This window comes from Chiloscyllium punctatum, chromosome 18 (assembly GCF_047496795.1).
Source record: "Chiloscyllium punctatum isolate Juve2018m chromosome 18, sChiPun1.3, whole genome shotgun sequence".
Classification (NCBI taxonomy): domain Eukaryota; kingdom Metazoa; phylum Chordata; class Chondrichthyes; order Orectolobiformes; family Hemiscylliidae; genus Chiloscyllium; species Chiloscyllium punctatum.
In genome coordinates this window covers 8916409-8929305 of record NC_092756.1, presented here as the reverse complement: position 1 = coordinate 8929305, position 12897 = coordinate 8916409, and the positions used below count along the sequence as shown (strand labels likewise).

General features: G+C 45.5%; 5 non-coding genes across 5 annotated transcripts; all 5 read left to right on the top strand.

The window, feature by feature from the left end:
- Positions 1–1022: 1022 nt before the first annotated feature.
- trnal-aag (transfer RNA leucine (anticodon AAG)) lies at positions 1023–1104 on the top strand. Its single transcript has one exon. It is a non-coding gene; the product is annotated as a tRNA-Leu (tRNA).
- Positions 1105–3273: 2169 nt separating this feature from the next.
- On the top strand, positions 3274–3355 carry trnal-aag (transfer RNA leucine (anticodon AAG)). Its single transcript has one exon. It is a non-coding gene; the product is annotated as a tRNA-Leu (tRNA).
- Positions 3356–6235: 2880 nt separating this feature from the next.
- trnal-aag (transfer RNA leucine (anticodon AAG)) lies at positions 6236–6317 on the top strand. The gene has a single exon. It is a non-coding gene; the product is annotated as a tRNA-Leu (tRNA).
- A 1475-nt stretch (positions 6318–7792) lies between these two features.
- On the top strand, positions 7793–7874 carry trnal-aag (transfer RNA leucine (anticodon AAG)). The gene has a single exon. It is a non-coding gene; the product is annotated as a tRNA-Leu (tRNA).
- A 2169-nt stretch (positions 7875–10043) lies between these two features.
- Positions 10044–10125, top strand: trnal-aag (transfer RNA leucine (anticodon AAG)). The gene has a single exon. It is a non-coding gene; the product is annotated as a tRNA-Leu (tRNA).
- Positions 10126–12897: the final 2772 nt, after the last annotated feature.

The following is a 12897-nucleotide window of genomic DNA, read 5'->3' as shown; positions in this document are numbered from 1 at the left end:
CTTTAAATCACTGACGAGCAGGAAAATGGAAACGGGGAGGGCGAGTGGGGAAGTGAGGCAGTTGCAGCTCTGGAGAACGTCCTTCTTTGTGATTCACTCAGCAACCAGAGACGTGACGGTGACTCAGGCGTGAGAGCTCTTCACATCGTGAACAAAAAGCAATCAAGGGCAGTTAGCACCTCTTCCGGAGTGGGGGTGGGGTGAGGTAATTACCTTTTGACTTCTGTTACCATGTTCAGAAACTGCCTTTTGGATTGAGGTGAACAGAAACTGCATTTCTAAAAAGCAACATGGAACTTGTTAAACTTTATTGAGTCGCTTTTTCTCATCGATTCCCACACAGGTTTCCAACTCAGTTGGTATCGATGAGGCTCATGTCCAGGTGTGATAATCTCTGCAGCAAATTGCACGGTTAAGGTAAAAGGCAAGGAAAGTGGCATCTCGAACCGGCCCCGAGGTCAGACCTTCCTCACAATGTAATCTGTCATTCTCGGATTGTAATGCTACCTCCGGTTTTAGGGTGGAACATTCTTTGGGAACCTTATTCTGCAAAACAGACACAGTGACTGAAACTATGCTGCACGGTATGATTTGGGACACGGCCTGCTCAGCTTTGTGCATTTTCCCTGTAGTCCGGTGTGTTTCATGTTCCGTGTCACCGTGAAAGTTGTCCTGTTTCGAACAATGGGTGAAATCATTGAGCAAAGCAAGAATCGAAACTGCAGTAATGTCAAGTAGCTCATGGTAATTTGACCCAATCATAACCGATCATATATTCTCACGCACTCACAGATACATTTGTAGCTGAATCCAGTCTGAGAAGATAGACTCAGTTTACCGGTGATTTTTGTCTGGATTGATGGGCTATCGTTAACTGCTGAGAAATTGATATTGTAGACGGGCACATCCCAGCAGCTGTGCGAGTCGGAGAGGGATCATGGAAACCTTTTCACGTGAGTTTGCATCTGTTGTTATGCAGGAACACAATTGGAAGAGCAAGAAAATGGAATCTCGGGCGTGTTGGTAGTGTGGCCGAGCGGTCTAAGGCGCTGGATTAAGGCTCCAGTCTCAACAGAGGCGTGGGTTCGAATCCCACCGCTGCCATTTCTGCTGAACAGCTCCAAACCATTTTTTTGGTTTAAATGCTGCTTCAATCCCTGCCTCATTTCTGTTTAAAACAGAAGAAAAATGAGTTTGCTTCCCGGGGAATTGACTGCGGTGTGGAAAAGTGCCGAATTTTCCAAAGTGTCTGTGCTGTCGTGATCGTGTTCGCTTCCCGCACGGAAAATCGCCAGCAGCTCTACTGTTGCTTTCTGTTCCAGGCAAGTTGAGCTTTTACTGGAACCGAACGGAGACTGTTATTTCATCGTTGTTGTGAAACAGAGTCCTACGGTGACTCGACTCGTCGTTATTTGGTTTTCTGGCCAATGAGAAAATCGTTCCAATGTATTTCGATGTCATATGTTATTGAATTTCTCCCACTTCAGTCATTTCCGTCCTGGAGTCATCGGAAGGGAAAGGTAATCTAATCGAGACTGTGATTGGTGAAATTCACTTTTTATGGCCCATTCTTATTATGTTCTTTCTTTGTCTCTTTGCAGCATTGTCTGGGAAGTGGTGGTGCACTCAGGCTCCAGTATGTTTGAAAGAGTATTTTGGAATTGCCCTGTTCTTAGTTGTGTGATTACTTTATGGCTCATGCCCCCGGACTGTCTCACATTTTGCATTCATGCTCGCTGTGTCTGAAAATGCATTTGGTTTTCCAGTTTTGTTTGTGTTCCGTGTTAAGTGCTTTCTGTTTTGCGATTCGCTCAATACATTACGAATTAACAGGGTTTCCGAGGTAACTTCCAGCTGCAAAAATCCTCAACTGAGAATCTGGGAAACTTTCACGGAGAATGGTCAGTCGGAGCAAAAGTAAGGAAGTCGTTCGTTTCTGCAGTGTTTCACAATGCTACCTTTCCCGTGAGCAGTCGAACAGACTAAATGATTTTGCCACAGACTGCGACGGTAAGCTCCGCAAAAACGTAATTCTTTAAAGCAGGTGTAAGCAACACAACGTTATTGGGGTACACCGCGTGGAAACAGACACTTCGGTGTATCTCGTCCATGCTCACCACATCGCCAAAAATTACACAAGTCCCATTAAGTCGCTAGTATTAAGGTGCGCCCCGAGATCTAAGCCACGTTGGAACTGAAACGGAGGAATCGACAGAGAGGCGACAGAATGACATCGCATCCATTTGGTTTTCTTTAAATCACTGACGAGCAGGAAAATGGAAACGGGGAGGGCGAGTGGGGAAGTGAGGCAGTTGCAGCTCTGGAGAACGTCCTTCTTTGTGATTCACTCAGCAACCAGAGACGTGACGGTGACTCAGGCGTGAGAGCTCTTCACATCGTGAACAAAAAGCAATCAAGGGCAGTTAGCACCTCTTCCGGAGTGGGGGTGGGGTGAGGTAATTACCTTTTGACTTCTGTTACCATGTTCAGAAACTGCCTTTTGGATTGAGGTGAACAGAAACTGCATTTCTAAAAAGCAACATGGAACTTGTTAAACTTTATTGAGTCGCTTTTTCTCATCGATTCCCACACAGGTTTCCAACTCAGTTGGTATCGATGAGGCTCATGTCCAGGTGTGATAATCTCTGCAGCAAATTTCACGGTTAAGGTAAAAGGCAAGGAAAGTGGCATCTCGAACCGGCCCCGAGGTCAGACCTTCCTCACAATGTAATCTGTCATTCTCGGATTGTAATGCTACCTCCGGTTTTAGGGTGGAACATTCTTTGGGAACCTTATTCTGCAAAACAGACACAGTGACTGAAACTATGCTGCACGGTATGATTTGGGACACGGCCTGCTCAGCTTTGTGCATTTTCCCTGTAGTCCGGTGTGTTTCATGTTCCGTGTCACCGTGAAAGTTGTCCTGTTTCGAACAATGGGTGAAATCATTGAGCAAAGCAAGAATCGAAACTGCAGTAATGTCAAGTAGCTCATGGTAATTTGACCCAATCATAACCGATCATATATTCTCACGCACTCACAGATACATTTGTAGCTGAATCCAGTCTGAGAAGATAGACTCAGTTTACCGGTGATTTTTGTCTGGATTGATGGGCTATCGTTAACTGCTGAGAAATTGATATTGTAGACGGGCACATCCCAGCAGCTGTGCGAGTCGGAGAGGGATCATGGAACCCTTTTCACGTGAGTTTGCATCTGTTGTTATGCAGGAACACAATTGGAAGTGCAAGAAAATGGAATCTCGGGCGTGTTGGTAGTGTGGCCGAGCGGTCTAAGGCGCTGGATTAAGGCTCCAGTCTCAACAGAGGCGTGGGTTCGAATCCCACCGCTGCCATTTCTGCTGAACAGCTCCAACGGAACAGCTGGTTTAAATGCTGTTTCAATCCCTGCCTCATTTCTGTTAAAAACAGAAGAAAAATGAGTTTGCTTCCCAGGGAATTGACTGCGGTGTGGGAAAGTGCCAAATTTTCCAAAGTGTCTCTGCTGTCATGATCGTGTTCGCTTCCCGCGCGGAAAATCGCCAGCAGCTCTACTGTTGCTTTCTGTTCCAGGCAAGTTGAGCTTTTACTGGAACCGAATGGAGACTGTTATTTCATCGTTGTTGCGAAACAGACTCCTCCGGTGACTCGACTCGTCGTTATTTGGTTTTCTGGCCAATGAGAAAATCGTTCCAATGTATTTCGATGTCATATGTTATTGAATTTCTCCCACTTCCTTCATTTCCGTCCTGCAGTCATCGGAAGGGAAAGGTAATCTAATCGAGACTGTGATTGGTGAAATTCACTTTTTATGGCCCATTCTTATTATGTTCTTTCTTTGTCTCTTTGCAGCATTGTCTGGGAAGTGGTGGTGCACTCAGGCTCCAGTCTGTTTGAAAGAGTAGTTTGGTATTGCCCTGTTGTTAGTTGTGTGATTACTTTATGGCTCATGCCCCCCGACACTCTCACATTTAGCATTCATGCTCGCTGTGTCTGAAAATGCATTTGGTTTTCCAGTTTTGTTTGTGTTCCGTGTTAAATGCTTTCTGTTTTGCGATTCGCTCAATACATTACGAATTAACAGGGTTTCTGAGGTAACTTCCAGCTGCAAAAATCCTCAACTGAGAATCTGGGAAACTTTCACGGAGTATGGTCAGTCGGAGCAAAAGTAAGGAAGTCGTTCGTTTCTGCAGTGTTTCACAATGCTACCTTTCCCGTGAGCAGTCCAACAGACTAAATGATTTTGCCACAGACTGCGACGGTAAGCTCCGCAAAAACGTAATTCTTTAAAGCAGGTGTAAGCAACACAACGTTATTGGGGTACACCGCGTGGAAACAGATACTTCGGTGTATCTCGTCCATGCTCACCACATAGCCAAAATTAAACAAGTCCCATTAAACAACGAGCTAACGGAAACAGAAAGGTGAAAGGTAGAATGGCTTCAACTTTCAGTGCTGGATGCCACTGAGCTGCAGCGGGGGCGACCGAGGCTTGTTTTTGTCGTGTCGTGGTCATCACGTTCGCCTTATACGCGAAAAGTCCCCAGTTTGAAACTGGGCAGAAACTGCTTTGTTCTTCAACTGTAGCCTTTTACATGGACAAGAACGCAGCTTTCTTGCTTGATTTCCCAACTTCAAACCTGCCTTCGAGTTTGCTTGAACAAATCTTCTCTCGTAGTGCAGTGCAATGCAATGCAATTCCATTTAATTACTGTGCAAAGCATTGTAAAGTTTTTCTCCAACCTGGTTCTGATCATATGCCATTCTGTTTGAGAGTGTAGTTACCCCCTTCTGATCCTTCCACGAAAAGCATTACCGCATTCGCATTCCTTGCGCAGGCGGCCCGGTTCAAAGACAGGGAAGAAGCTGATGTGCTGGTGTCACAGTGCACCACGGATTCCTCAACTAGTCTGTCTGTCAAATGTATCCCAAAGTCGTCTCTGAAAGACCTCATTTGGAAGGTGTCTGTCGTTATTCAACGTGCGAGAATTGGCACCAGAGGTCCTGAAACATGTTTTGGAGCAGTTCCCACGTCAGTGGCTCATTCAATCAGCAACAGCAATGAAAGAAATTACACTCTCAGAGGAACCTCTGGACCTGTGCTTTCATAGCGTCGCTAGTATTAAGGTGCGCCCCGAGATCTAAGCCACGTTGGAACTGAAACGGAGGAATCGACAGAGAGGCTACAGAATGACATCGCATCCATTTGGTTTTCTTTAAATCACTGACGAGCAGGAAAATGGAAACGGGTAGGGCGAGTGGGGAAGTGAGGCAGTTGCGGCTCTGGAGAAAGTCCTTCTTTGTGATTCATTCTGCAACCAGAGACGTGACGGTGACTCAGGCGTGAGAGCTCTTCACATCGTGAACAAAAAGCAATCAAGGGCAGTTAGCACCTCTTCCGGAGTGGGGGTGGGGTGAGGTAATTACCTTTTGACTTCTGTTACTATGTTCAGAAACTGCCTTTTGGATTGAGGTGAACAGAAACTGCATTTCTAAAAAGCACCATGGAACTTGTTAAACTTTATTGAGTCGCTTTTTCTCATCGATTCCCACACAGGTTTCCAACTCAGTTGGTATCGATGAGGCTCATGTCCAGGTGTGATAATCTCTGCAGCAAATTGCACGGTTAAGGTAAAAGGCAAGGAAAGTGGCATCTCGAACCGGCCCCGTGGTCAGACCTTCCTCACAATGTAATCTGTCATTCTCGGATTGTAATGCTACCTCCGGTTTTAGGGTGGAACATTCTTTGGGAACCTTATTCTGCAAAACAGACACAGTGACTGAAACTATGCTGCACGGTATGATTTGGGACACGGCCTGCTCAGCTTTGTGCATTTTCCCTGTAGTCCGGTGTGTTTCATGTTCCGTGTCACCGTGAAAGTTGTCCTGTTTCGAACAATGGGTGAAATCATTGAGCAAAGCAAGAATCGAAACTGCAGTAATGTCAAGTAGCTCATGGTAATTTGACCCAATCATAACCGATCATATATTCTCACGCACTCACAGATACATTTGTAGCTGAATCCAGTCTGAGAAGATAGACTCAGCTTACCAGTGATTTTTGTCTGGATTGATGGGCTATCGTTAACTGCTGAGAAATTGATATTGTAGACGCGCACATCCCAGCAGCTGTGCGAGTCGGAGAGGGATCATGGAACCCTTTTCACGTGAGTTTGCATCTGTTGTTATGCAGGAACACAATTGGAAGTGCAAGAAAATGGAATCTCGGGCGTGTTGGTAGTGTGGCCGAGCGGTCTAAGGCGCTGGATTAAGGCTCCAGTCTCAACAGAGGCGTGGGTTCGAATCCCACCGCTGCCATTTCTGCTGAACAGCTCCAACGGAACAGCTGGTTTAAATGCTGTTTCAATCCCTGCCTCATTTCTGTTAAAAACAGAAGAAAAATGAGTTTGCTTCCCAGGGAATTGACTGCGGTGTGGGAAAGTGCCAAATTTTCCAAAGTGTCTCTGCTGTCATGATCGTGTTCGCTTCCCGCGCGGAAAATCGCCAGCAGCTCTACTGTTGCTTTCTGTTCCAGGCAAGTTGAGCTTTTACTGGAACCGAATGGAGACTGTTATTTCATCGTTGTTGCGAAACAGACTCCTCCGGTGACTCGACTCGTCGTTATTTGGTTTTCTGGCCAATGAGAAAATCGTTCATATGTATTTCGATGTCATATGTTATTGAATTTCTCCCACTTCCTTCATTTCCGTCCTGCAGTCATCGGAAGGGAAAGGTAATCTAATCGAGACTGTGATTGGTGAAATTCACTTTTTATGGCCCATTCTTATTATGTTCTTTCTTTGTCTCTTTGCAGCATTGTCTGGGAAGTGGTGGTGCACTCAGGCTCCAGTATGTTTGAAAGAGTAGTTTGGAATTGCCCTGTTGTTAGTTGTGTGATTACTTTATGGCTCATGCCCCCCGACACTCTCACATTTAGCATTCATGCTCGCTGTGTCTGAAAATGCATTTGGTTTTCCAGTTTTGTTTGTGTTCCGTGTTAAATGCTTTCTGTTTTGCGATTCGCTCAATACATTACGAATTAACAGGGTTTCTGAGGTAACTTCCAGCTGCAAAAATCCTCAACTGAGTCGCTTTTTTTAATCGATTCACACACAGGTTTCCAACTCGTTTGGTATCGATGAGGCTCATGTCCAGGTGTGATAATCTCTGCAGCAAATTGCACGGTTAAGGTAAAAAGCAAGGAAAGTGACATCTCGAACCGGCCCCGAGGTCAGACCTTCCTCACAATGTAATCTGTCGTTCTCGGATTGTAATGCTACCTCCGGTTTTAGGGTGGAACATTCTTTGGGAACCTTATTCTGCAAAACAGACACAGTGACTGAAACTATGCTGCACGGTATGATTTGGGACACGGCCTGCTCAGCTTTGTGCATTTTCCCTGTAGTCTGGTGTGTTTCATGTTCCGTGTAAACGTGAAAGTTGTCCTGTTTCGAGCAATGGGTGAAATCATTTAGCAAAGCAAGAATCGAAATTGCAGTAATGTCAAGTAGCTCATGGTAATTTGACCCAATCATAACCGATCATATATTCTCACGCACTCACAGATACATTTGTAGCTGAATCCAGTCTGAGAAGATTGTCTCAGTTTACCGGTGATTTTTGTCTGGATTGATGGGCTATCGTTAACTGCTGAGAAATTGATATTGTCGACGGGCACATCCCAGCAGCTGTGCGAGTCGGAGAGGGATCATTCAACCCTTTTCACGTCAGTTTAAATCTGTTGTTATGCAGGAACACAATTGGAAGTGCAAGAAAATGGACTTTGGCGTGCTGGTAGTGTGGCCGAGCGGTCTAAGGCGCTGGGTTAAGGCTCCAGTCTCGACAGAGGCGTGGGTTCGAATCCCACCGCTGCCATTTCTGCTGAACAGCGCCAAACCATTTTTTTGGTTTAAATGCTGCTTCAATCCCTGCCTCATTTCTGTTTAAAACAGAAGAAAAATGAGTTTGCTTCCCGGGGAATTGACTGCGGTGTAGAAAAGTGCCGAATTTTCCAAAGTATCTGTGCTGTCGTGATCGTGTTCGCTTCCCGCACGGAAAATCGCCAGCAGCTCTACTGTTGCTTTCTGTTCCAGGCAAGTTGAGCTTTTACTGGAACCGAATGGAGACTGTTATTTCATCGTTGTTGTGAAACAGAGTCCTACGGTGACTCGACTCGTCGTTATTTGGTTTTCTGGCCAATGAGAAAATCGTTCCAATGTATTTCGATGTCATATGTTATTGAATTTCTCCCACTTCAGTCATTTCCGTCCTGGAGTCATCGGAAGGGAAAGGTAATCTAATCGAGACTGTGATTGGTGAAATTCACTTTTTATGGTCCATTCTTATTATGTTCTTTCTTTGTCTCTTTGCAGCATTGTCTGGGAAGTGGTGGTGCACTCAGGCTCCAGTATGTTTGAAAGAGTATTTTGGAATTGCCCTGTTCTTAGTTGTGTGATTACTTTATGGCTCATGCCCCCGGACTGTCTCACATTTAGCATTCATGCTCGCTGTGTCTGAAAATGCATTTGGTTTTCCAGTTTTGTTTGTGTTCCGTGTTAAGTGCTTTCTGTTTTGCGATTCGCTCAATACATTACGAATTAACAGGGTTTCCGAGGTAACTTCCAGCTGCAAAAATCCTCAACTGAGAATCTGGGAAACTTTCACGGAGTATGGTCAGTCGGAGCAAAAGTAAGGAAGTCGTTCGTTTCTGCAGTGTTTCACAATGCTACCTTTCCCGTGAGCAGTCGAACAGACTAAATGATTTTGCCACAGACTGCGACGGTAAGCTCCGCAAAAACGTAATTCTTTAAAGCAGGTGTAAGCAACACAACGTTATTGGGGTACACCGCGTGGAAACAGACACTTCGGTGTATCTCGTCCATGCTCACCACATCGCCAAAAATTACACAAGTCCCATTAAGTCGCTAGTATTAAGGTGCGCCCCGAGATCTAAGCCACGTTGGAACTGAAACGGAGGAATCGACAGAGAGGCGACAGAATGACATCGCATCCATTTGGTTTTCTTTAAATCACTGACGAGCAGGACAATGGAAACGGGGAGGGCGAGTGGGGAAGTGAGGCAGTTGCAGCTCTGGAGAACGTCCTTCTTTGTGATTCACTCAGCAACCAGAGACGTGACGGTGACTCAGGCGTGAGAGCTCTTCACATCGTGAACAAAAAGCAATCAAGGGCAGTTAGCACCTCTTCCGGAGTGGGGGTGGGGTGAGGTAATTACCTTTTGACTTCTGTTACCATGTTCAGAAACTGCCTTTTGGATTGAGGTGAACAGAAACTGCATTTCTAAAAAGCAACATGGAACTTGTTAAACTTTATTGAGTCGCTTTTTCTCATCGATTCCCACACAGGTTTCCAACTCAGTTGGTATCGATGAGGCTCATGTCCAGGTGTGATAATCTCTGCAGCAAATTGCACGGTTAAGGTAAAAGGCAAGGAAAGTGGCATCTCGAACCGGCCCCGAGGTCAGACCTTCCTCACAATGTAATCTGTCATTCTCGGATTGTAATGCTACCTCCGGTTTTAGGGTGGAACATTCTTTGGGAACCTTATTCTGCAAAACAGACACAGTGACTGAAACTATGCTGCACGGTATGATTTGGGACACGGCCTGCTCAGCTTTGTGCATTTTCCCTGTAGTCCGGTGTGTTTCATGTTCCGTGTCACCGTGAAAGTTGTCCTGTTTCGAACAATGGGTGAAATCATTGAGCAAAGCAAGAATCGAAACTGCAGTAATGTCAAGTAGCTCATGGTAATTTGACCCAATCATAACCGATCATATATTCTCACGCACTCACAGATACATTTGTAGCTGAATCCAGTCTGAGAAGATAGACTCAGTTTACCGGTGATTTTTGTCTGGATTGATGGGCTATCGTTAACTGCTGAGAAATTGATATTGTAGACGGGCACATCCCAGCAGCTGTGCGAGTCGGAGAGGGATCATGGAAACCTTTTCACGTGAGTTTGCATCTGTTGTTATGCAGGAACACAATTGGAAGAGCAAGAAAATGGAATCTCGGGCGTGTTGGTAGTGTGGCCGAGCGGTCTAAGGCGCTGGATTAAGGCTCCAGTCTCAACAGAGGCGTGGGTTCGAATCCCACCGCTGCCATTTCTGCTGAACAGCTCCAACGGAACAGCTGGTTTAAATGCTGTTTCAATCCCTGCCTCATTTCTGTTAAAAACAGAAGAAAAATGAGTTTGCTTCCCAGGGAATTGACTGCGGTGTGGGAAAGTGCCAAATTTTCCAAAGTGTCTCTGCTGTCATGATCGTGTTCGCTTCCCGCGCGGAAAATCGCCAGCAGCTCTACTGTTGCTTTCTGTTCCAGGCAAGTTGAGCTTTTACTGGAACCGAATGGAGACTGTTATTTCATCGTTGTTGCGAAACAGACTCCTCCGGTGACTCGACTCGTCGTTATTTGGTTTTCTGGCCAATGAGAAAATCGTTCATATGTATTTCGATGTCATATGTTATTGAATTTCTCCCACTTCCTTCATTTCCGTCCTGCAGTCATCGGAAGGGAAAGGTAATCTAATCGAGACTGTGATTGGTGAAATTCACTTTTTATGGCCCATTCTTATTATGTTCTTTCTTTGTCTCTTTGCAGCATTGTCTGGGAAGTGGTGGTGCACTCAGGCTCCAGTCTGTTTGAAAGAGTAGTTTGGTATTGCCCTGTTGTTAGTTGTGTGATTACTTTATGGCTCATGCCCCCCGACACTCTCACATTTAGCATTCATGCTCGCTGTGTCTGAAAATGCATTTGGTTTTCCAGTTTTGTTTGTGTTCCGTGTTAAATGCTTTCTGTTTTGCGATTCGCTCAATACATTACGAATTAACAGGGTTTCTGAGGTAACTTCCAGCTGCAAAAATCCTCAACTGAGAATCTGGGAAACTTTCACGGAGTATGGTCAGTCGGAGCAAAAGTAAGGAAGTCGTTCGTTTCTGCAGTGTTTCACAATGCTACCTTTCCCGTGAGCAGTCCAACAGACTAAATGATTTTGCCACAGACTGCGACGGTAAGCTCCGCAAAAACGTAATTCTTTAAAGCAGGTGTAAGCAACACAACGTTATTGGGGTACACCGCGTGGAAACAGATACTTCGGTGTATCTCGTCCATGCTCACCACATAGCCAAAATTAAACAAGTCCCATTAAACAACGAGCTAACGGAAACAGAAAGGTGAAAGGTAGAATGGCTTCAACTTTCAGTGCTGGATGCCACTGAGCTGCAGCGGGGGCGACCGAGGCTTGTTTTTGTCGTGTCGTGGTCATCACGTTCGCCTTATACGCGAAAAGTCCCCAGTTTGAAACTGGGCAGAAACTGCTTTGTTCTTCAACTGTAGCCTTTTACATGGACAAGAACGCAGCTTTCTTGCTTGATTTCCCAACTTCAAACCTGCCTTCGAGTTTGCTTGAACAAATCTTCTCTCGTAGTGCAGTGCAATGCAATGCAATTCCATTTAATTACTGTGCAAAGCATTGTAAAGTTTTTCTCCAACCTGGTTCTGATCATATGCCATTCTGTTTGAGAGTGTAGTTACCCCCTTCTGATCCTTCCACGAAAAGCATTACCGCATTCGCATTCCTTGCGCAGGCGGCCCGGTTCAAAGACAGAGAAGAAGCTGATGTGCTGGTGTCACAGTGCACCACGGATTCCTCAACTAGTCTGTCTGTCAAATGTATCCCAAAGTCGTCTCTGAAAGACCTCATTTGGAAGGTGTCTGTCGTTATTCAACGTGCGAGAATTGGCACCAGAGGTCCTGAAACATGTTTTGGAGCAGTTCCCACGTCAGTGGCTCATTCAATCAGCAACAGCAATGAAAGAAATTACACTCTCAGAGGAACCTCTGGACCTGTGCTTTCATAGCGTCGCTAGTATTAAGGTGCGCCCCGAGATCTAAGCCACGTTGGAACTGAAACGGAGGAATCGACAGAGAGGCTACAGAATGACATCGCATCCATTTGGTTTTCTTTAAATCACTGACGAGCAGGAAAATGGAAACGGGTAGGGCGAGTGGGGAAGTGAGGCAGTTGCGGCTCTGGAGAAAGTCCTTCTTTGTGATTCATTCTGCAACCAGAGACGTGACGGTGACTCAGGCGTGAGAGCTCTTCACATCGTGAACAAAAAGCAATCAAGGGCAGTTAGCACCTCTTCCGGAGTGGGGGTGGGGTGAGGTAATTACCTTTTGACTTCTGTTACTATGTTCAGAAACTGCCTTTTGGATTGAGGTGAACAGAAACTGCATTTCTAAAAAGCACCATGGAACTTGTTAAACTTTATTGAGTCGCTTTTTCTCATCGATTCCCACACAGGTTTCCAACTCAGTTGGTATCGATGAGGCTCATGTCCAGGTGTGATAATCTCTGCAGCAAATTGCACGGTTAAGGTAAAAGGCAAGGAAAGTGGCATCTCGAACCGGCCCCGTGGTCAGACCTTCCTCACAATGTAATCTGTCATTCTCGGATTGTAATGCTACCTCCGGTTTTAGGGTGGAACATTCTTTGGGAACCTTATTCTGCAAAACAGACACAGTGACTGAAACTATGCTGCACGGTATGATTTGGGACACGGCCTGCTCAGCTTTGTGCATTTTCCCTGTAGTCCGGTGTGTTTCATGTTCCGTGTCACCGTGAAAGTTGTCCTGTTTCGAACAATGGGTGAAATCATTGAGCAAAGCAAGAATCGAAACTGCAGTAATGTCAAGTAGCTCATGGTAATTTGACCCAATCATAACCGATCATATATTCTCACGCACTCACAGATACATTTGTAGCTGAATCCAGTCTGAGAAGATAGACTCAGCTTACCAGTGATTTTTGTCTGGATTGATGGGCTATCGTTAACTGCTGAGAAATTGATATTGTAGACGCGCACATCCCAGCA